The sequence below is a fragment of the Equus caballus genome, chromosome 13 (assembly GCF_041296265.1).
Source record: "Equus caballus isolate H_3958 breed thoroughbred chromosome 13, TB-T2T, whole genome shotgun sequence".
Lineage (NCBI taxonomy): Eukaryota > Metazoa > Chordata > Mammalia > Perissodactyla > Equidae > Equus > Equus caballus.
Genome location: NC_091696.1, coordinates 28,889,935 through 28,914,533, shown reverse-complemented (window position 1 = coordinate 28,914,533; position 24,599 = coordinate 28,889,935). Strand labels below are relative to the sequence as shown.

Here is a 24,599-nt window from a genome sequence, read left to right as displayed (position 1 = left end):
TGCGAACTTAACCACTCAGCTGTGGGGCAGCCCCACATATGAGTTCTGATAATCATGAATGAACAAAGCCTCACTTGAATTTATTAATTTCATTTTGGAATGCTTGTTTATTCTGCAGTAGTTGTGGAGGTAAGTATAATTTTAAAAAAATTAATAGACTTTATTTTTAGTGCAGTTTTAAGTTTACAGAAAAATCGATCAGAAAGTAGAGAGAGTTCCCACATACCCCCCTCTCCCACTGTTTCCCCTACATTTACATCTTGTTTTAGTTCGGTACATTTGTTATGATTGATGAACAAATATCAATACATTATTATTAATTAAAGTCCAATAATTTACATTAGGGGTCACTTTTTGTGTTGTACATTATATATGTTTTGAAAAATGTATAATGACATGTGTCCATCATTACTGTATCATAGGAAATAATTTCATTGCCCTAAAAATCCCCTGTCCTCCACTTATTTGTCCTTCCCCTCAGCCCAACCTCTGGCAAAACTATAACACTTGTGGAAGATAACATAGGTGAAAAATCTAGCTAATCTTGGGCTTGATGATGAGTTTTTAGATACAACACCAAAAATATGATCCATGAAAGAAAAAATTGATAAGTTAGACTTCATTAAAATTAAAAACTTCTACTCTGTGAAAGACACTGTTAACAATAAACAAAAAAGCCAAAGACTGGGAGAAAATCTTCGCAAAACACATATTTGATAAAGGACTGGTATCGAAAATATATAAAGAACTCTTTAAACTCAACAATAGGAAAACTAACACACGGATTAAAAATGAGCAAAAGTTCTGAACAGACACCTCACCAAAGAAGATACTCAGATGGCAAATAGGCATAGGAAAATATGCTCAACATCATAGGAAACTGCAAATTAAAACAGGATACCACTACACACCTATTAGAATGGCTGAACTTCAAAACACTGACAACACCAAATGTTAGCGAGGCTGTCGAGCAAACGAACTCTCATTCATTGCTGGTGGGAAGGTAAAATGTACAGTAATTCTGGAAGACAATATGGCAGTTTCTCACAAAGCTAATTGTAACTTTTAAATTGGAAATCAAATATATAACTTGTTTGAGGTAAATAGTGCCATAAGCAGATTTTCTTTAAAAGCCAAAGCTTAAAAAACAAGTAACGATAGACGACAAAGTTTCTGGTATAAGACCAGCAGTACAAAATCATGCTGCGTAAGTACCTGGATAATAAACCCATTTTGCAATAGCACAACTTTAAGTATATATTGTAGGTTCTCCATAGTTCAGGCAGGATTCAAACTCTACATTTCAACAGTAGGCTGACTGTTTCTAAAGAAAACTGTTTTTATAAAAGCATAACCTAGGTGTTCTTTCATTTGACCAACTCCATCTAAGTTTAGATGTGTCAAAGGGTTTAGATCAGTGATTTTCCAAGTGTGAGCGGGGGTCCCACAAGGTGAAAACGTTTTTGATAACAATATTAAAGACGTTGTCTGCCTCTCACTCTCATTATCTCACTAATGTAGAATGGAATTTTCCAGAGGCTATATGAAATGTGAGATTACAACAGATTGGATGCTGATATGAGAGTTCAGCTGTCTTTTTTTAAGCCAGACATTAAAGAGATAAGCCAAAATGTAAAATGAGTCCACTTTTCTCACTAATTTTTTTGTCTTGGATAATATAGTTATTTTAAAAATATATTATTTGTGTCAACATGTAATGGTTTCATTATTATTTTATAATGAATAAATATTTAAAAATTCTGTTTTAATTTTTAATATGGTGAATTTTAGCAGATATAATTCATATAAACAAAAAGTTTTAGAGATCTTCAATAAAATTTAAAAAGGTAAAGGGATGCTGAACCCCAAAATTTCAAGAACCACTAATTTAGTAAGCCACGTGCAACTTGCTACTTGATGCATTTTCTAAAATAAGGTACCAGACAATGATAGTAAGATAAGGAAAAAAAAACATAGAGGAATAAGTCTTAATGACTACTCATGCATATTCGTTTGACAGCAAGAAGAACCTTTTACAAAGGAAAAAGAAAACAAATAAACATTTTTGTGTAAGAACTTCAACACATTTTGTACAATGTTCTCTCACTTTGGTGACATCATTGACATAAATTCTTCATAGTTTACTTGACTATCACTGTCAATATCTGCTTCTCTGATCATTTCATCAACCTCTTCATCTGTTAAATTTTCTCCAAGGTGTTTTATCGTGTGACGTACTTCTGGTGCATTAAGATAGCCAGGTTATCCTTATTAAATACAAGAAATATTTCTCTAATTTCTTCTTTACTCTTTGTCTCTGTTTCTTTCATTTTTCTTGTCATCATTGTCAGAAAGTCCAGAAAGTCAATTGCAGTATTTTCATCATCATTTGCTTCATTAATTTATCCTGAAAATTTGCTTCTATGGCATTTTGCCCAAGACCTCATCATCATTTCCAAACGTTTTGGTTTTTTTTTAGCAAAATTAGCCCTGATCTAACATCTGCTGCCAATCCTCCTCTTTTATTTTTTTTTTTGCTGAGGAAGACTGGCCCTGAGCTAACATCTGTGCCCATCTTCCTCTACTTTATATGTGAGACACCTACCATAGCATGGCCTGCCAAGCGGTGCCATGTCCGCACCTGGGATCAGAACCAGCGAACCCCAGGCCACCAAAGCGGAACGTGCACACTTAACTGCTGAGTCACTGGGCAGGCCCGTTTCCAAACTTTTGATGTCCATCACCGTCCTTGTCAAATAGTGAAAAACTTCTTTGAATTCTGCAGTCCATTTTCCCTTCAGTTGGTCAACCATGATGCCAGTGCTACTTGTCTTTAAGTGACAATCACACACACATTCAGCTCATTAGCTTTATTCAGACTTTCTGTAATGCTATTTCTTAATGTTTATATATTTTTTAAGGTAAAATTTATATACAATAACATGCGAAAAGCTTATGTATGCATTCATTTGGTTGTGACAAATACTTTGGTGTATTTGACAAATGCATTGGTGCATTGGTCACCACACCAAGGAGAAAGAAGATGTCATTCCAGACAGCCAGGAGCTGGCTCTGCACTATCAGGCTTTGATATTCTCCTGTTTTTCATTGCTGAGTACAAGTCTGCTGTATGAACATGCCATATTTGTTTTATTCACTCACGTATTGATGGACATTGGGTTGTCTCCAATCTTTGGCTATTAAGAATGAAGAGGGGGCGCTGGCCCAGTGGCGTAGTGGTTGGGTTCTTGCATACTACTTCAGCAGCCGTGGTTCGTAGGTTCAGATCCCCAGTGTCGACTTAGCACCGCTCATCAAGCCATCTGTGGCAGCATCCCACATAAAGTAGAGGAAGACTGGCACGGATGTTAGCTCAGAGACAGTCTTTCTCAAGCAAAAAGAGGAAGATTGGCAACAGATGTTAGCTCAGGGCCAATCTTCCTCACAAAAAAAGAAAGAATAAAGATAGTGTGAATAAAAAGACTTTGTACAAGTCTTTTTGTGTACATATATTTTCACTTTTCTTCTAGAAAATATCCCGGAGTGAAATTGCTGAGTCATATGGTAGGTGATATTTAACTTTATGATAAACTACCAGGTTTTTCAAAGCTTTTTACCATTTTAAAGATTCCAACAATGTGTAAATATTCCAGTTGCTTCACTTCCTTGCCAACAGGTGGTAGGTGTTGTCATTGTTTTTAATGTTAGCCATTCTAGTGTGTAGGAAATGGTATCTCATGGGTTTAATTTGAATTTCCTTTTCAGAAAACATCATCCATCATCTTAAATTAATGCTCATTAATATTCATTTTAATTTTACTAGTTTTGTATAATTATATTCAATTTTAAAATTTGCTTTGGTTTTATACTTGTATGAGGAGCTATAAGAATAAGGCATTTATATCTAGTTTTCCATTTGTACATATTAAAGTAATAACATAATAAAAAATAATATAGGTCAACATTTGAGGGTCATAATTTTTCCTTTACAAGATGTAAGTGTATTACTCAAGTTTGAACCACTAACCTCGCCCACACATCTCTGCTATTCTAGTCTTTGTCCAAATTTCAGTAAGTTAATTCAGCTACAACTTTTTTCATCTACATTTATGACTTGTTTCTAGTCATCTTATCTGGATTCAGGTGTATCTCAAGCCACCATTAAGATTTCAAAGAGTTTCCTAGGCTAGGTTTTTTTTCATAGATGTCTTTCATTGTGTTAACATTTACTGATGTAATTCTTAGAATTTAACTTTATTCTTCATATTATGAGTGCCACAATTGAGTGTGTGACAAACTCGGTATAGCTCTAAATATCTTTACTAGGCTCTGAACATTTTGATAATATTAACTTTGGGAGTATATGTGACTTTTTTTTTTTTTTTTTTTTTGAGGAAGATTAACCCTGAGCTAGCTACTGCCCGTCCTCCTCTTTTTGCTGAGGAAGCCTGGCCCTGAGCCAACATCCGTGCCCATCTTCCTCCACCCTATACGTGGGATTCCTACCACAACATGGTATGCCAGGTGGTGCCATGTCCGCACCCGGGATCTGAACCTGCAAACCCGGGCCGCTGAGAAGCGGATGGTGCGAACTTCACCGCTGCGCCACCAGGCCGACCCCTATATGTGACTTTTTAAATTTGGGCTTGAGGCTAGGTGAATAATGCGCTCAAACATATTTAAAATTTATTTTTATTTTCATTTATTTTATTTTTTTCTCTCTTTTTTTGTTAGGAATATTAGCCCTGAGCTAACTGTTGCCAATCCTCCTCTTTTTGCTGAGGAAGACTGGCCCTGAGCTAACATCTGTGCCCATCTTCCTCTACTTTATATGTGGGACGCCCACCACAGCATGGCATGCCAAGCAGTGCCATGTCCGCACCCAGGATCGGAACCAGCGAACCCCAGGCCGCCGAAGTGGAACGTGCGCACTTAACTGCTGCGGCCACCGGGCCTGCCCTAAAATTTATTTTTAAATTATAGATGTATATAGCTATATTATCAAGAGTTTGGACAACATGAGAAAATGAAAGAATCACCCCTACTCTGATCCTAGCACATCCATAATCATTTTGTATTTTCATTTTCAATATTTTAACGTTACATATGTTTTTATGTAGCTATACTCTAGGACACATTGTTGTCCATAGACTTGACAATGTTAACTTTTAATGACAGGCATTTTTAATTGAGTGGAATTGCCATAGTAATAAAAGCCATAGCTAACGTGAACTGAGCTTTTGCTGGGTGCCTGTAAATAACATAGATTGTTTAATTCCCCACGACTGTCCCTTATTTTACTTAACCACTCTACCTCAAATTGCTCCCAGATTTTCACTGTCTTTGTGCATATGACCTTTACTTTAGGTTGATTTATCTCCAAAAATTATATTTCTGGAGGTGAGATTACTGTGTCATATGACATGAACATATATACAAATTGCCAAGCTTTATTCCTAAAAGCTTATATAAAATTTAAATTAATTAAAAATTAAATTTAAATTAATTAAAAGTTAAAATTTGTACTATAGTACAAGAAAGTGTCCATTTCAGTATACCTTTGCCAGCATGAGGTATTATAATGAAATAGGTTATTTTTAGTTTGACTATTTTGTAGAGATAAAAGACCTCACTATTATTTTTACTTGTTTGTCAAAATTCACTATTTTTCCTTATGTTAATTAGATCAATTTTTTCTAAATTATCTGTCCATGTTTTCCCCGCATCTATTTATAGATTTAATGTATCAGTTTGAAGATCTATTTATTTAATATTTTTTTAAATTATAAAAATAGTAAATGCTTACTTTTAAATGAAGATGTGAAAATTTTCCCTCCACTCCTTAGCTCCATGCCCTTATTTTAAGAAATAATTACTGTTAACAATTTGGAGCATATTCTTCCAGATACACACTCACAAAGCAGATCTCACTTCATATTTTCACCCCTTAATATATCATGGACATCTATGCTAATACCTACTGATCTACTTTAATCTTTTTCATGGTCATATAGTGTTTCATAATATGGATGTTTCACAATTTATTAACCAGGCCCTGTGGACATTTAGGCTCTTTTGAAATTTGCTATTACATAATTAAAAAGTAAACCTTTATCCCATTTCCTGGCAACATTTTCCTCCCTAAGTTTTCCCCAGAAACTTTTGAATTTTGGTAACTTTTCTCATGCCAGTAAAAACTTTTAAGTACTTATCTGTCTGTGTACTCCCTCTTTTTATTCAGGATGTCTTTTATCCCTTCCAAGCGGCTGTAACCTGGGCTTCACAGTTGAGGAAGAAAGATTGACAAGGCAACATGCCATTCATGGGAGTAACTCAAGAATGATCAAATAATAGTGCATAAATCAAATGCTATTGGAAACTGCCTGGGAGAGTGAGATAAAGCCCCACAGATAAGACGACATTTATGCTGGATCTTGAAAGGTAAGGAAGAAATACATGGAGGCAAAGAGGAAATGGAATGGGGGGTGGAGGGAGCCAACCAGACAGGAAAAATAGCACTGGAAAGGCCTAGACAATTAAGATGGCACACTTTGTTCAGGGATTGGTGTGTTAAGTGTGCCTGGAATGCTTTGGAAAGAGAATAATGACAATAACTACAATAACATCAAGCACACTATTTCATTACTCCTCACAAAAAACACAGGTAGGTGCCAAAATTATCCCCATTTTACAGATGAGGTGATTAAGACTTGGGGATAATGAGTGATTTGCCCAAGTTCATACAGATATTAAGACTGAGTCAAATTTAGTGTGTGGTCCGACTTTAGAGCTTGCTCTGTTCACAAGCACCAGGCGCCGCCTCTCTGTGCAGTGAAGAGGGCAGGTAGGTCAGATGAGGAGGGACTTGTGTGCAGTGTTAAGATGGGGCTTTTTCTTAGAGACCACAGGGATCAACCAAAGATTCTGAAGTGGCGGAGTAGCAACCAAATCTGCTGTTTAGAAAGATAACTTTGGTGGCAGCATGGACAATGGATTGGATGGGAAGAGAAAGAAGAAGGAAGGAGGGAGGGAGAGAAACACCGAGAAAGGCAGGAAATTAGATAGGTACTATCTACTAAAATTTTAATAATTTTCGCACATTGGACTCCAAAATTTCAGTTGCAATAGCCGAGAGGTTAAAAGTGGAATGGAAGAGGGGCTGGCCCGGTGGCGCAGCGGTTAAGTTCGCACGTTCTCCTTTGGCCGCCTGGGCTTCACCAGTTTGGATCCCTGGTGCAGCCATGGTACTGCTTGGCACACCATGCTGTGGTAGGCGTCCCACATATAAAGTGGAGGAAGATGGGCACGGATGTTAGCTCAGGGCCAGTCTTCCTCAGCAAAAAGAGGAGGATTGGCAGATGTTACCTCAGGGCTGAGCTTTCTCAAAAAAAAAAAAAAAAAAAATATATATATATATATATATATATATATAAAAGTGGAATGGAAGAGAAACCATCCAGAGATTCTTAGAAGGTAAAGTCAATAAGGTTTGTTATGACTGGTTTGATGTGGACAGTGGAAGAGTAGGAAGTCTTGATGAGAAAAAAGGGATCTGTTTCGTATGTGCATATAATGAATATAGCTGGGGAGCTATTCTCTTGGAGGTGCCTGGCATCAATCCGGATAAGACTAGAAAGCATCTGGAAATGAGTGTAGTGCTCAAGAAGAAATGCAGCCCTGCTGACACCTTGATTTTAGTCCTCCGAGACCTCGTTTGGATTTCTGACCACCAGAACTGTGAGATAATTTGTGTTGTTTTAAGCCAGTAAGTTTATGTTAATTTGTTACAGCAGGAATTGGAAATTAATGGCGGGAATGGGCACAGAGAGCAATAGAAAATAGAGTGGTCAGGGTTTGCCCCATTAAAGTGAAAATTAAGCAAAGGCTTGAAGGAGGTGAAGGAGCCAACCAAGTGGCTAACTGGGAGAAAAGCATTTCAGGCAGAAGGAACAGAATAAAGGCCCAAGGAGGGAGCTGTCGGGTGTGTCTGGGGCTCAGGAAGGAGGCCAGTGGAGCAGAGAGAGAAGTAGGGGAGGAGGCCAGAGAGTCGTTCAGCCAGGGTCACTGCAGATTACTTGAGCCCCTGGAGGTCATTGCCAGGACTTTGGCTTTTACTCTGACTGAGATGGAAATCACAAGAGGGTTCTGAGCATAGAGGTGACATGATCTGTGTCCTGATTTATTTTTTATTTATTTATTTTGTGTGTGTCCTGATTTAAAAGGATCCTCTGGCTGCTGAGTTGAGAAGAGACTGCAGGAAGATTCGGGTAGGAGCAGAGAGACCAAGCTGTAGCAATGTCTGGGTGGGAGATGATAGTGGCTCTGACCAGGGTCCTAGCAGTGGTGAGGAGCGGTCAGATCCTGGATACATTCTGAAGATCATCAACAGGGTTTCCTGACAGACTGGATGTCGGGTGTGAGGAAAGACAGAAGTCAAGGTTGGGTTTTATTCTTGTGAAATTCTTAAATGATTTTGAAAAACAATACTGCCTTTCCCAATCCTACCAAGTGTGGGAAGCTAGATGAAAGACATCTCAAGTCGGACCAGTCCATCTTTGGTTACACAGCCCTTTCAACACCCCAGCCATGCACTCGAGTTTGTGTTGCTAACATAAGGGACTCTTGCACAGTCATTGCCTGTCTAATCAGTTTTTTTCATCTATTAATCGAGGTTATTTCATCATTCTTGATAGTCTTGTATACATGTGGTTTTTGGAATTCTTTGAACAGCTTGTAACATCCTATTGGTTCCCTCATTAATTAACTTTTTCCTTTATCAGTTTTGATTAATGAGGAAATGAAATTATGTTGTTTGCACACTTTATCCTAGATTGGTGTCATATTGGTTAAATCAAATCAATACTTGAGCAAATGTGAAATTAGAGCATCTTTAACATGGAAGATTCTGAGTGTCATTATTGAAGAAGATGTCGTTTTTTAAAATAGTCTTTAATAAACAGCTGCTATCATTTCAGACTACTTGCTATTTAGGCACTTTAAATTTTTTTCCTTAGAAGACACATAAAAAAAAGTAGACTACTGGAATGTGTAACGGATTTAGCATTCATGGTTTGACTCCGCATGACTGCCCTCCAGAATTGTGATTTTATTAGTGAAGTTTCAGAAGCCACTTAGCTGGTGATTGAGCCCAACCGGCCACCCAGCATCACATCTCAGTGCTCTTTTGTTCTCTACTCCTCCTCAAACTTGGTCACAGTCACAAAGTGATAAAAACTTGCTTTGCTTTGCTTTTTTATAACAGTTTTATTGAGACGTAATTCACATACCATACAGTTCACCTAAAGTATACAATTCGGTAGTTTTTAGAATATTCCTAGTTGTGCATCTGTCACTATGATCAATTTTAGGACGTTTTCATTACCCTATAAAGAAATCCGCACCCCTGGGCCATTGCCTCCTCTTTCCCCAACTCACCTGAGCCCTGCCTTAGGCGACCACTAATTTACTTTCTGTCTCTACAGATTTGCCCAATCTGGATGTTTCAAAGAAATGAAATTGTGCAGTATGTGGTCTTTTGTGATTGGCTACTTTCACTTATAATGTTTTCAGGGTTCATCTATGTTATAGCATGTATCAGTATTTCATTCCTTTTATAATATTCCATTGTTTGAGTATACCATATTTTGTTTATTCCTTCATCAGTTGAGAGACATTTGGTTTATTTCCACTTTTTGGCTATTATGAAAAATGCTGCTATGAACATTCATGTACAAGTTTTTGTGTGAACATTTATTTTCATTTCTCTTGTGTGTGTTTCTAGGAGTGGAATTATTGCTTCATATGATGACTGTATATTTAACCTTCAGAAAAACTGGCAGAGTGTCTTCCAAAACAGCTGCACCATTTTGTGTCCCCACCAGCAATGCATGAGGGTTCCAATTCCAACACGTCCTTGCCAACATTTGTTATTATCTGTCTTTTTTATTATAGTAATCCTGCTGGTGTGAAGTGATAAAACATATTTCTTAACAAAAAATGGCCTGAAATGAAAATCAGGGCTAGATCTGGTGACTAAAGTTAAGGAAAAGCTAACAGGCATCTAATCATTTTTAGCCGGAAGGCTGTTTCATAATGGACTTTCTCGTCCTGTATGTACAGGAATCACTAAGAGTCTGAAGGCTAACTTAAAATTTTCAACTAAACTTTACACTAAAGTGGTATTCATGAATTTGGGAATTTGGGAAGGTCTCAGGACTAGACCTCTGACTATCAAGAGCCTGCTCTAGGTTAGAATGTCAAATTTGCCTTGTCACAGAGACGGTATTCTAAAAATCTTGCCATTAGCTATCACCTGGCCTCAGTGGCAGGGTAATCACTGAGCTGTTCATGCATGCTTTAGTCTATTGCCATAAGAGACTCAAACCAAGGTGAGATATGTTTACGTTCTTTGCTTCCCCATCCAAGAAGCCTCTGTGTTCTGAGTTTGGGCTCTCCATCCTTAGAGGGTTCCTGATGGCTTTTATGCTGCAAAGCTGGAGGAAGGGGGAGTGATGGTAAGGTTGCCAGGTAAAATACAGGATGCCCAGTTAAATTCATATTTTAGAGAAACAACCAATAATTTTTTAGTGTGAGTATGCCCTCCACTCCCAGTTATTTGTTATTTATCTGGCATACAAATTTAGCTGGGCATCCTATTTGCTTAATTTGCCGAGCCTAAGTCGAGGGAAAATTTGTAGTGCCAGGAGCCCTTACCCTACTTCCCCCGACTCATAAGGCTTTTGTTTGGGGGAGTTCAGACAGTTCAAAGAGACTGTACTGAGGGGGGAGGAAGTGGAGCTGGCAAACTCCAGAGGTGGAGTATTGGGGATGGCCTCTGGGTTGGATTTAGTGAGGGTCCGGGCCCTGTGCTTTACTGCCACATGGCTCCTGAGAAAGTTCAGTCCACCCATGGAGCTGGCAGTGGGGGTGGGTATCGTGGAAACCGAACACAGTGTGGTGGCTGGAGAGTCACACTGCCCAAACCCCTGCCAGATAATCCTAGATTGCTGTATGACCCAAGAGAGGGAGCAACAGGGGCAAACGGGATTTATCTGATACATTTAAAGTGCTTAGGTTGGTGATTGGCATAAAGTAAGTGCTCTATAAGTAGTAGCTGCCTTTCAGGACAAATGGAGTAATGGGATGTGTCTTGAATTTCCATAGCATACATCAAAATAATACTCACTGTATTTCTATCAAAGAAGTTTCTTTAGGTCTCTCCTTTCCTGAGTGTCCATAGATTTTATTCTCTTAGACCATATCTGCCTTGCATCAGGCATAGCAAACACAAAATCCCTGTAGTATCAATTTCACTGTCCAAATTATAGAAAAATACATACTATTTGAGCACCACAGGAATATCCCAGTACTGTCCAAAGATGGTTTCAGCCCAAGATTTTTAAGCATTGTTCAGTACAATATCTTAGTACAGCTGAGATATTTGGAGAGTCCCTTGGAGGTTTGTGACAAAGGAATGTGACCTGTACCTTTCAGGTTACTCAGCCTAATCACTAAATGATTATTAATTCAAGTCATTTATATACCTCTAGGTATATGTGTGATTTCAAACATGGCAGATCCTTAAGGTAGAATGTGAAGAATGGAGACTGAATGCTTTTTCTCTGCCACAAATGACCCTGCCAGACACATGACCTGGAGAAATTCATTTAGCCTCTCTGGGCTACAGTTTCTTATTTGGGCTCAGAGTTAAATATTACTAAGATTCTTTCCAGTGTAAAGAGAATGGTATTTGCTATCCAAAGACCTGGATTTTAGTCCTGGATTTACCATTTATTAGCTGTATAACCTTGGGCAAATTACAAAACCTTTTTGAACCCTTGACTTATCACCTGTAAAATGGGGATAATAATACTTCACATGTTGTTCCAAGGGCCAAATAAACCAATAGGCAGGATAATACTTTCTAATAAACCATAAAGTAATAAATTAATGCAGAGCTATCAATTTTTGTTTTTGAAAGTAGCTAAATACAAACAAAACAGTTTTGATTTGTGGTTTTGGTTTCTTCAGAATTCACAAAAACAGGAAAATTGTAAATGTACTTACTGGGCCTTTATAGCAACGAGCACATAATTTAAAATGTTAGTGATTTTCTAATATATAGACCAGTGCACTCTCGGAATGCTTGGCCGAGGTGAAGGAATAGAGCCCATCAGCTCTGACATGGAGGAGCATTGAGCCAACACCAAGGAGCAGCTGGGTTATTGGTTTCCTGCAGGGCACAAAACACAGCACATCAGCTGGTCATGAAACTTTGATTCCTGGGACCTAAAATACATCATACTTCTTACTGGGGACAAACCGTAAAGACTCAAATCATATACAACAATTCTCTGGACTCTGTAGTGGGGGGTGGATAATTTTAGGTAATAAGAAGAATCTGCTTAACTGTTCCATGACCTGAATAATTTAAGCATACAATGCACTGAAATGATGTTGAAAGTCCCAACACAATGGACTGACATTCTTAGTAATGCATTTTCTTCCACCAAGAGTCCCTCGACTGCTCCATGGGATCCTAAGATTCTTTAGAAGATGCACTGGGGCCAGGGGGTGATTCTCAAGGGTCATTAAACTTTGTGTTTGTATTGGGTGTGATTATGTGATATGGTATCTGTTTGGGATAGATCATCATTAGTTAAATCATTGACTAATTAATTCAGCCTTTAGTGGAAGCCTACTGTGTGCTAGGCTTTGTGCCAGGAGCTGGAAACACAGTTAAGTAGGACTGATCTTGACCTCAACTAGCTCACAGTGTGGTGGAAGAGAAGGATATAAAAACAAATACTAACAACTCAAGGCGTTAACTGCATAAATCTGGATTCTGCCACTTTCACTTACTTTTTATGAGCCCCAGTTTTCTCATCTATGAAATGGGGGTAATAACACCTCCCTTGCAGTATATGCACAGTTGTCTGCACAGGGCCTGGCTCCTGATATGTCCTTGTGTGCCTCCCCCACACAGACAGTGGCTTGGTGATTGGGGAAAGTGGTGCTGTTTCTCTGAGGGACTGATTCTATATGGTCCCTTCAGGTTGCAAGGAAGAGCCGGGCAAGCTGAAGACCTGGGAGACTTCCTGTAAGGAATTCTAGTGTCCAGCTAGCTACTCTCTTGTTCTTGGGGTCTTTGTCTCTCTTTCTACTTTCCATCATCAACCTTTCTTTGGTTTTTTTTTAAGGTATGCTTTTTCGGTGAGGAAGATTGGCCCTGAGCTAACATCTGTTGCTAATCTTCCTCCTTTCCCCGCCCCCCCCAAAGCCCCAGTACATAATTGTATATCCTAACTGTAAGTCCTTCTAGTTCTTTCATGTGGGATGCCTCCACAGCATGGCTTGATGAGTGGTGCTAGGTCCACACCTAGGGTCTGAACCAGCGAACCCTGGGCTGCTGAAGTAGAGCACATGAACTTAACTACTATGCCACGGGGCTGGCCTCTCTTTGGGTTTTGATTGGATTCATTAGTTGCCATCCACTACGGAAGCTCCACAGTTGGGAAGACTCAATTGGATGGGAGAGGACCCACCCACCAGAAGCCAGACTGATTTTTTTCTAAGCCCAAAATGAACCAAGGTTGCTATTGTTCAAAAAATGCAATAGGGGGCAGTGTAAACGGATTGTAAACCTCTGGCTGTAAGACACAGACCTGAGAACTAATCAGTTGTTTTTGAGACACTCACAATTGCTACCAGGAATTGCTCACATATAATGTGCTTTACACATTCCCTCATTTTATCCTCACAGCAGCCCAAGGAGGGTGGGGATTATTACGCTTATCAGAAGAGATAATTGAGGCTTACAGAGCTTAATGAAGTTGTTTCAGTGCTGGAACCAGGATGTGATGAAACAAGGCCTGCTGGACTTTCAAGCCCCTGTGATGTCGTGGGGGTTTTCCCCTCCACGACCTACACAGGAAACTTTTTCTGAAGTCAATACCATCACTGGTTATATTTCTCATTGCTTGCTGGTATATGTTATCTTTAGGACACTTGGCGAACTGCTTATTTTGTTCCCTTCCTCGCAATGGCAAATGGAAAGCTTAGAGTCAAAACTGTGGCCCTCCATACATAGTGTATAGGAATTTGTGGCATGGATTTTGTATACTAATTTCACTCTTAGTTTCCTTTTTACTTGCTTGCCCTTATTTTCTCCTTTTATCATCATCCCACCCCACCTTAGCTTGTTGTATCTTGACATGTTTGTGTATCTTTTTGAGCCACCTTAAATCCTTTCTGATTCAAAGTTGGGCATAAACAAATAAATAATTCCTAATAGGTACTTATTATAACATGATGACAATTATTATCTCAACAACTATCACCTCTAATTCTCTGAGCAACCCATTTCCATGCCATACCCTGAGTCATACCTTCCAGTGGAACTCTCCTCTACCCCAGCCTTGAACTCTAATATCTTATTTTCTAGTTATACCTTCCTCCCTGACTCCTTTATCCTACCGACCCTTCAACCTCCTTGACCTGGCCCATTAGTCCCCTTCTGGTCTCCCTTAGCTAGCCAAACCTCACCTCAAGAGCCACCATGCTTCCCTTCCTTGGTCCTCCTGAGTGCCCTGCTCTAGAGATTCCCAACCCTGGATTGGATCACCTAAATGCCTTCCTTGGGCAACCTACTGTGGCTGAAAAAAACACAGACAGGAGTATCAGCCAACCTTCCAGCCTCTGTGCTTCCTTGGCCTGTTCAGAGAGCCTTCCCTGGGTCCCTGGTCAGTTATCTCTCCCGTTATTCATATGGCCTATCTTGAAAGGCCTCCATTTCTCTGGAGTCCCCCTGCAGTTGGCACTTTTCAGTTGGCATATCTTATGCCTTTGGCCACAATGATTGGTTCAAGAATGAGCATGGACCCAGGTTGGTCCAGTGAGAGAGCTTGGCTCCTGAGCCAGACTCTCTCTTCCTAGACAGCTTGTACAAGGTCCAGCTGCTGTTGCTGAGGAAGTTTGACTGGCTGTGTGTATTTGGGGGATGGGAGAGGTCATCACCATGAGGGTCCTGAGGATGAATGAAGCCAGCACCGTGGAAGGCAGAGTAGAGAGATGGAGAGAAAAGGCACTTTGAACCACTGAGCAGTTCTTGCTTCTTGGTTACTAGGCCAATTCATCCTCTTTTTGTAAGTTGGGTTTTCTGTCATTGCAATTGTACAGCTCCCAACTGAGGAAGCACTCTGTGGGTACTCTTCTGTGGGTGCCCTTGTGTCCTATTTTATAGAGTAGGAACTGCTAAGGTTAACTTTTTCTTCTAGTCTAATGAAAAAGAAAGAAAGAAAGAAAAAAATTGGTATTGTTCTATTCTGCCCAACAATAATCCTTCTGTCTGTGCTGGTAGAACCTGCCCAATCCTTTCTCCATTCAGTTCAATGCACTCTGCTAAGTCTATCAGGGGAATATGAGCCTGTTTTGTTCATTGGTGTATCCCCAATGCCTAAACAGTACCTGACACAGAGTAGGGGTTCTAAACATATTTGTTGAATGAGTGAGTAACTGTATTAGTTTTTTTTAATTTTTTTTTTTTAAGATTTTGGTTTTTTTCCTTTTTCCCCCCAAAGCCCCCCGGTACAAAGTTGTACATTCTTAGTTGTGGGTCCTTCTAGTTGTGGCATGTGGGATGCTGCCTCAGCATGGCTTGATGAGCGAACCAGCGAAACCCTGGGCCGGCGCAGTGGAGCGCACAAACTTAGCCACTCGGCCACGGGGCCGGCCCCTGTACTAGTTTCTTATTTGGTGGTGTAAAACAACACAGATTTATTATGTTACAGTTCTGGAGATCAGCAGTCCAAAATGGGCTCTCACTGGGTTAAAAGCAAGGTGCTGGCAGGCTGCGTTCTTTTCTGGAAGCTCTAGGAAAGAATCTGTTTTCCTTCCTTTTGCATTTCTAAAGGCTGCCCGCGTTCTTGGCTTGGGGCCCGCTTCCATCTTTAAAGCTAGCAATGCTAGTTGAGTTTTTCTCAAGATGCCGCCTCTGCTTCTGCCTCTTTTGCCTCTCTCTTCCACATTTAAAGGACCCTTAGAATTACTTTGGGCCCACCTGGATAAGATTATCCACTAGGATAATCTTATTTTAGGGTCAGCTGATTAGCAACCTTAATTCCACCTGCACATTTAATTCCCCTTTCCTGTGTAATGTAACATAGTTACATGGGGATTAGGACATGATATCTTCAGTGGGGGGCTATTATTCTGCCTGCCGCAGTGACTATTTTTGTCACTGTGCTGACAAGGCCAAGTGCTGAGCTCAGCACTGGGAAATTAAGCATGAATAACATGTACTCCCTAATCTCCATTCACTCATGGGAGGAGCATCTCTCCTAGGTTTGGGGAATTAAGGTGGGCTTCCAGGAGGAGGTGATATCAAAGCTGACAAGCATCAGATGAGCAGAAGCTAGCCAAGTTGAGAGCAGGGGTTTAAGAATAGTGTTCCAGGGAGAGGGGATAACACACTCCAGAGGCTCCCTGAAGACAGGGCTTGAGGCATTTTGGGGGGCAGAAGAGATTCAGTAGGGCTAGATGGGAGATAAAATGGTAAGGGGGAAACGATGCTGCTGCTTTGTGAGGTAGAACAGCGCAAGGACTGTTATCCAGAAAGCAAGGGGAGGCTATTTAAATGGGGGAGTGACATGATCAGATTCATGGAGTGGAGACATCACTCAGGCTGCTGTGCAGAGAAGGCACTGATAGGAGCAGATGGCTTGGTGTAAGTACTGGGACTCAAAGAGGGGAGAGGCAGTGAAGACTCCAGAGACGATGAGTGGACATAGGAGATCCCGAAGAGACAGAATCATGAGGGTTGGTGAATGGAGTTAAAGGCAATGCCTCAGTTTCTGTTTTGGCAACAGGTTCTTCTGTTTGTGCTTTTCGCAGAGATAGAAATGCAGAAATAGGGTCATATTTAGGGGAGAGTTGTAATAAGAGACTTTTTGGACATGTTAAATTTGAAATACTGCGGCCATGCTAGTGTGGATTCCAGCAGACAGATAAATATGCAAGTTTAGAGGCTCAGAAGAGTATAGGATGGAGTTGCGTGTTTTGATCTGATCATCAAATAGATGAAAGCCATGTGAGGGGATGACTTCACCCATGGAAAGGGTGTGGAGTGAAAATACGTAAGTCGTAGGGTAAGGTGCACAAACATTGGAGGGGCTGGAAAGGAAGGGTAAGCCTCCTATAGCTGAGGGGGAGGGCAGCTTCCTTTTCCTTCCTCCTTTTCATCTTTTCTTTCTTTTTCTCCCTTTCTTTCTTCCTCACTTCCTTCTTTGCTTCTTCCTTTCTTTTCCACTTGCTTGCTTCCTTCTCCTTCCTCCTTTCCTTTCTTCCATTCATATTCAGTCCAAAATTAGGCTTGATAAGCCCAAATGAGGTGGGAATGGTGGCTTATGTGAGGACAGCACAGAAATAGAGTGGCAAGGGCAGCAACTTGCCACATACAAGGCATTGAGCAGGTAGAAATATATATATATATATATAAAGGATCCTGGATGCTAGATTTCTCACTGTTGGAGAGAGAGATACAAATGCGGAAAGGGGGAACTAGATGTTCCCCCTCTGGTGTTGGCTTGGAATTGGAACTGTTGGTGTAAATTCATGCTTTATAATGTAGAGAGAGAGAGAGAGATAGAAGTATTGATATAAAAGTGTGTGTGTGTGTGTGGGGGGGTGTATACATACATTTATTCTCTATTCTGTTCCCTGAGAGGACCTTGGAGCAGTGACACCTAATAGCAGTGAGCATTCCTAGTGCCCAGATCTTGGTTTCTAAATACTACTTTCCACTAAAAGAAACCAAAGCTTTTTGAGAAATGACTAATTTCAGGCAAGACTTGGGCAGAGAATGTACAAAATGGACCTGGAAAATTTTGTTGTGAAGAAAATGTTCAAATAGTGATGGGAACGTGTCAAAAGACACAGAAGGTAATTTGAAGGAGCTCCCACTTGCCAAATCTGGGACAATTCGACCATCAAGTAAACAATGGTAATAATTGGTTAAAACCAATTGAAAAATATAGGAATTCATGAGTCCACACAGACCTAAATAATGAACACATAAATGCAGAGAAGAGAAACCCTTCTGTATATAGTAGAATATAAATTAACAAATGCAGAAATAACCAAGCGGGGCTAGAGATAGGAGGGAGTTGAAGAAGTAGAGGGGAGACCAAAAGGAAGAAATGTATGGGGAGGGTGTGGTCAACAATGTTGACTGGTACTGAGGAGACAAGCAAGGTAAATTCTAGAAAGGGTCTGATGGGTTCAAGCCGTTGGAGGTCATTGGTGAGAATCATACTGAGCAGGTTAAGGAGGGAATGGGAAGTGAGAAGGTGAAAACAGTGAGCACAGACAACTCACTGAAGAAACCTGGCTATGAAGGGGAGGAAAGGAAGGGGTAGCCGCAGGAACACGTGAGTTTAGGGAGGGCTTTTGAAAATGGAAGAGATGTGAGTAGTTTAAATGCTAATGGAAGGAACTAAAAAAAGGACAGGTTAAAGATACAGGAAAGTGGGAAGAAAGTTCATAAGTGAGGTTCCAGAAGAGGCTGGAGGAGAGGAGATCCTGCAGATGGGGGAGCACTTTCTTTATAACCTGAGGGAAAGAGGAAAAGTGGACTACAGGATGGTATGTAGAGTAGGGACAGAAAGTTGAGGGAGTTTCTGTAATGATCTCTGAGTTTTGTGAAATAAGAGATGGGGTTATTGTCTGCAAGTGAGGGGCAGATGCCTGTGGTTAGGACACAAAGAGCACGGAGAAGCATCCGGGGAACATGGGAGATAAAAAACTGGCTCAAAACATGCAGACAACTCCTTGGAAGTAGCAAGGGTTCAGTGGTGGGTGGCTGTCATTAAGTTATAGTTGGCCCTAACTTGTGGTCACAGGGGCCTTTCTTTTAACCCTCTCAGACTGGGTCTGCGAACCTGGAGGGGCCAGATTGCTTTTCCTTCTTCCCATCCTCCCATTCTTCTTTCTTCCCTTCTTTCCTTGGCAGGCGGAAATGATGTATCATGTATCAGTTATCAATTGATTGCCTCTGAGCTCCGAATCCACCCTTCATGGCCTGCTCTGCAAACATGGAGATGGGTCCTTTAAATCTTTCCTTTGCCCCCGACACAATATTAGAGACTGTCAGTAGAGGGCGCTGGAGAGACATTGCAAGAGGAAGGGGCTTTTCTTTCTGGTTCTGGTGTACTAATCTTCACAGGCAAAGAGCTTGCCAGCGCCAGGCTCATGCAGCACGTGCTGGTTAGTAGCGCCTAGTGACTAGCAGCTTTCCCCAGCACCTCCCTTGGGCGGTTTTGTAGTAGAATGTAGAAGTCATCTCTTCATTAACAGCTTAATCTAGGACCCTGAAAGGTGGACTTCCAGCAAGTTCCAGAGGGTGGATTTCTAGCCTGTTCCACCAGTGCTGCACCATGACAATTTCTCTGCCTTTCAATTTCCCATGACTGTGCCCACTCCAAGGAGGCAAGGAGGTCTGGATCTCAGCCCTGGGGAGGGGCAAGGGGTCCCTTCCTTGGGCACTCTATCTCAACCTAGGGATACTCTTTATATCTGCTAATCTCATATGCTTTTGAATTCTCTACTTTTCAGTCTCCTGTCACTCTGATCCTCTGTTATAATAATTCTTTATATTAAACTTTACCTGTTCAACTTCTGTATCATTTATGTCTCCTGATTGGACCCTGACAGATACAGAATTTGTACCAGGAGATAGACCCACAAAAATGGGATTTTGGGATGGGTTTGGTCATGCCTTTGGCCTTGAGTGCAATGCTGAGCTTCTTGTCAATGGAAAATGGCATTTTTGTAATTTATGACATGAAGTCACATCACAATTAATCAAGCTACCACTTGTTTATTGTGATGAAATGCCAACTGAAGCACATGCCTTGGAGGCTAAGTGGCTACTGCAGTCGACAGCTATGACAGTAATGATGACTATGAAGACTGTGGTGTGGGAGAGATTCTTCTGAGTGCGTTGAGCAGTCACAGAGAGAAAAACAACAAGCTCAGGTCTTTAACTCTCAGCTTAAGCCACCATCAAAGAACCTGAGTGTTGTTGTGACAGACCTAAAAGAATCTCTTATTTCTTATGTCCACAGGGCTGATATAGTTGAAAATCGAGCACAAATTTAAGTGTGTGGGTTGCTGAATTACCACAAGAGTTGAATTCACAGTCTCACCAAGCTTCTCATGTGAAAGTTAGGTCATTAATTGGTAAAGAATGGGGTCCTAAAACTTGGAATGGGAACATATATTATGACCCAGATGAAACTGACAGTTTCTGATGGAAACTGCAAGGCCAAAGGGGTGGATTATGCTAGTTATTAATTTATTGCTTCTCAGGTCCAAATCCATCCATCATTGCCTGCTCTGCAAAAATAAAGATGGATCCTTTAAATATGTTTTCTTTGCCAGCTGGTATGATGTCCAGCTTTCTCAGTAGAGGGTAACTGGGAAGACATCGCTGGAGGAAGAAGTTTTCCTTCCTGCTTCTGATGTGCCCTTGTCAGCACACTCCTGTGACATGGGCAACTTCTCCAGTACCCAGCTTATGCTTCACGGGTGGCTACCTTATCCCACATGTTGGATCTACTTAGTCGTGTAGGCTAGAAACCTGAGAGTCATCTGAAATTTTTCTGTTTCCCCTGATCTCCTATATGTTGACCACCAGGTCAAGTCAATTCTGTCTGCTGAATATTTCTCATCCTCCCCACCCCCACCCCACTCTCCATTCCCACCCCACTGCTTCAGTTCAAGGCCTGATTGGAGAGTTCAGATAGCTCCTAGCCTACAGCCTCTGCCTGTATTTTCACCTCAAATTAATTCATTCTCCACACTTCACACAGGGTGATTTTACTAAAATAAAACCTGATCTTGTTCCCCAGCTTACATTCTTCAAATGGGTTCCCATCGTTTATAACAGAGCTCTCTCAACTTTGTTCCTGCCATCAGTAAAACATTTTTGAGTGTGCAACCACAATACATGTGCATTAAGTTGTATACATGTTCTACTCTACTTAAAATTATGAATATAATAAAATATATACAAAAAGAGGAATGAAAATAAGCAAGGTAAAAATAAATAGAAATTCAAGTATTTTCTTTCCAGGTCTCAATAGTTATTTTTGGAATCTCCCAGGGAGCAATTGCCCACTCTGGATACCACTAATTAATTGGACAAAGAACTGCTTAGGGGCTGGCCCCGTGGCCGAGTGGTTAAGTTCGCGCGCTCCGCTGCAGGCAGCCCAGTGTTTCGTCGGTTCGAATCCTGGGCACGGACATGGCACCGCTCGTCAAGCCACGCTGAGGCAGCGTCCCACATGCCACAACTAGAAGGACCCACAACTAAGAATATACAACGGCTTTGGGGAGAAAAAGGAAAAAAATAAAATAAAATCTTAAAAAAAGAACTGCTTACCTCAGCATACAAAGCCCTCATGATGACTCTTATTTGATATTAAAACTTGGCTTAAAGACTGCCTCACCTGTGCCGCCTTCTCTTACTTTTCCAGTTGAAGTTGGAGACTTCTGTCCAAGATCCCATAGTCCTTTTTCCATATTTTACCATAGCAGTTTTCCTTAGGGTCAGCTCCAGAACCTCCACCTAGAAAACTTAGAGGCAAAAATTTGGTTAAGGTAGTTGTGTTTGGAGGGGTTTGCAGCTACCTGACTTGTCTTACTGCCAAAATAAGCTTTTTATTTCGATTGTAGGGACTTATTTGGCATGACTTTAGTGGGGATGTTGATGGGGATATTGAAGCCTCCCGGCACTCACCTCTTGGCACATCTGGGGGATTGGTGTGGGGCCTGTCAGGGTCTGTTTATAGGGGACTCATTGGGAGGAAAGAGCACCAAGGCACACATGTCTGGCTCAAGAGAGACAGGACAGGGCCAAGAGGAAAGTGGTTCTGAGAGGCCTGCTCGGCCTGTTACTTTCATCATCCTCCAGCCCACAGCTATGTTAGAGAGGCAAATTGGGTCAGACTCTGCATGGGCCATGATGAGCCATTTAGCATGTGTGGTGGCATGACACTGTAGGGTTTGGAGCCAGGGAATCATACAGTCTGGTTCACCTTTTACATACACCACTCTAGCTGTGTTGTGGAAACTAGATTGTAAAGAGACAAGTGGAAGTAGAATCAGCTTTATGTGGGTTCTGTGGCAACAATGGGGCCTCAGGTGGGCCCTGGCCCTGGCCGTCACTGCTACGACCAGGCCCCAACAGTGCCAGGAGACATGATTAAGAGCATGCCACATTGGAGGAAGATCAAATGGGGTAGCCAAGAACACATGTGACACACACCCCAGGCAGCTCGGGATTTTATAGGAGATGGAGTTCCAGAGAGCAGGTAGGGTGGGAGCAAAGCCAATGACATTCTTTCATGACTATGATGGTGGCCTCATTTTTCATCTCCAGGCCAGCATTAGCATGGCCTGGGAAGCATGCGTTACATCTTTTTTTGCCGTTTGCTTTTTATCTGTCATTAAGAATTTACTTTTTGATTCATAAAGTGTGAATATATATAAACATTCATTGTGAAAGAGATATTTGAATACCTAAAAATTGATGTTTCCTGAGGCTTTTGAAACCACCCTTAGAACAAACACTGAAGAAGTACAAAGTATCATTGTTAATGAAAATGAACGGAGATGACCATGTGTCAATAGTACTTTGCACTTCAACCACCTTCCAGCAGAGAATCTCAAAGGGCTGGACATATCTGAACATCATGCTCTTCCACATAGATCAGGAGGCTCTGTAATTATTACTTCTCTTAAGACCTAAGCATGACCCTTGTCAGGGTGAAATCTGCAGCTATTTCCCAAATCATAAAGATATTGGATAACAGCTTAGGTCAGGAAATGAGTATTGCATTTTGCTTGTCATAACAAGTTCCTGGACTAGGCAGATGGAGCATTGCAGAAATGTCTGTGTGTGAACACTCTTGTGCGCACAGTGGGAGTAGGGGTGGGGGGTTGAACTTGATAAAACCAGCAGGAGGCAGGCTGGTAGGAGGGACATTGGCTTTGGCATCAGGCAAAGTTCTGATCCTGCCCTTACCAGCTGTGTGACTCTAGAAAATTAACACATACCCACGAGCCTCAGTTTCCTCTTCTGGAAAATGAAGATTATTATTCCTGCCTTGATGACTTACATGTGAAATAGATGACCCAATATGTACAAAATATCTAGTACATAATAGGCGTTGAATAAAATCATTTCCTGTAGCTCATTCTTAATGACCGTTTAATTTAAAAATTTTTAGAATGGCTATTGTTTTTGTAAAAATCATTTTTAATTATGTAAAATTCAAGCCATATACAAAAGTACAAGAAGAAAGTAACAAATAATGAAATTTCCTACCAAGAAATAACTGTTTTTAACGATAGGTGATAATCATTTCATACGTCTTTCTGTGCAAATAGGTAGTTTAATATGTAGTTGGATAAATGAATGGATGAAAAATAACTTTATACATTTTATATATGCTTTGGTTTAAATACATTTGTTAACTTTAATTTTGCTTGATATAACAAAAGCTAACGAAACTGAAGTAAGATGAAAGATTTTCTGAACTTCAGATAAATGCTTATGTACAAGCAATAGTTGTTTCTTCAAGACTCACTAAGGTTATAGAAAAAAGGTCATAAAAATATCAAGCCTCTTTTTATTCTAAAGTTGCCATTTTAGCTCATCTGTGCTTTCTTTCCTGAATTGGTGCAGTTTGAGAGTTTCTGCATAATGCTTTTCTGCTAGGATGACATCTTTCTGGGAGGAATGTTCCTGATCTGCTTGCGTTTTCTTCAGCCTTCCTTTGAGTTATGACTGTAGTATAATCTCGTGCTAGCCGGGCTGTGGAAAGTTCTGAGGGTTGACTGAAGGTTCTCCTCATGTGTAAGTGTGTTTTCCTGCCTGAAGGCCCGTGGAATGCTTTCTTTATCCTTGAAGTTCAATAGCTCAGGCTTGGCTGTGGGCCAGTCGTTCTCTATTAATTTTTCCAGGTAGCTGGTGTGCCCTTTGACTGCTGATTACATTCTTCTGTATCTCCGCATACTTTTCCTGTCGCATTTTTTAGGTTCTTTGCCTCAAGGTCACCAACTGACAACCTGGTATGGGATTGTCTCTTTCTAATGCTCATAATTATTAATTTTTTTCAGATGCTTTAATTATTTTTATCCTCTGGAGTCACTCTGATTATCTCAAGCATTTCCACTGTTAATTATTTTGATTTTTGATTGTGTTAGTTCTCTTCCTTGTTTCTAATTGATTAGATTTTAATGGTGGTGTTTTGGCCCACTCTTCGCCTCCTTAATTCTATCATCTTCCTTGTCATCTCATTCTGTGTGTCATTTTCTTGTCTTTGTCCTCTTACTTCCTGATTCATCTATAGTGCAAAGCACTTGTAGGGCATTTACTTCTAATTTTGGGCTACATTTTCTTCCAAGCAGGGTTCTAAATGTAGCATTTCTAGGATTGGTTCTCTTCTCTTCTCTGTCTATATCCTCTGGCTAGGTGATCTCTTCTGTCCTGACTGAATGCCATGTATATGCTAATGATTGGCAATTTTTTTTTTTTT

General features: G+C 40.6%; 1 long non-coding RNA gene and 1 pseudogene across 1 annotated transcript in view; one reads left to right on the top strand and one right to left on the bottom strand.

The window, feature by feature from the left end:
* The window catches only part of LOC111776210 (uncharacterized), a 52,629-nt gene that overhangs the window by 7,080 nt on the left and 20,950 nt on the right, over positions 1-24,599 (top strand). The window contains exon 2 of the long non-coding RNA XR_002812209.2: positions 6,242-6,441. This is a non-coding gene — a long non-coding RNA (uncharacterized lncRNA). The remainder of the gene's footprint in view (positions 1-6,241; positions 6,442-24,599) is intronic.
* Positions 2,104-2,813, bottom strand: LOC106781526 (calmodulin-like; annotated as a pseudogene).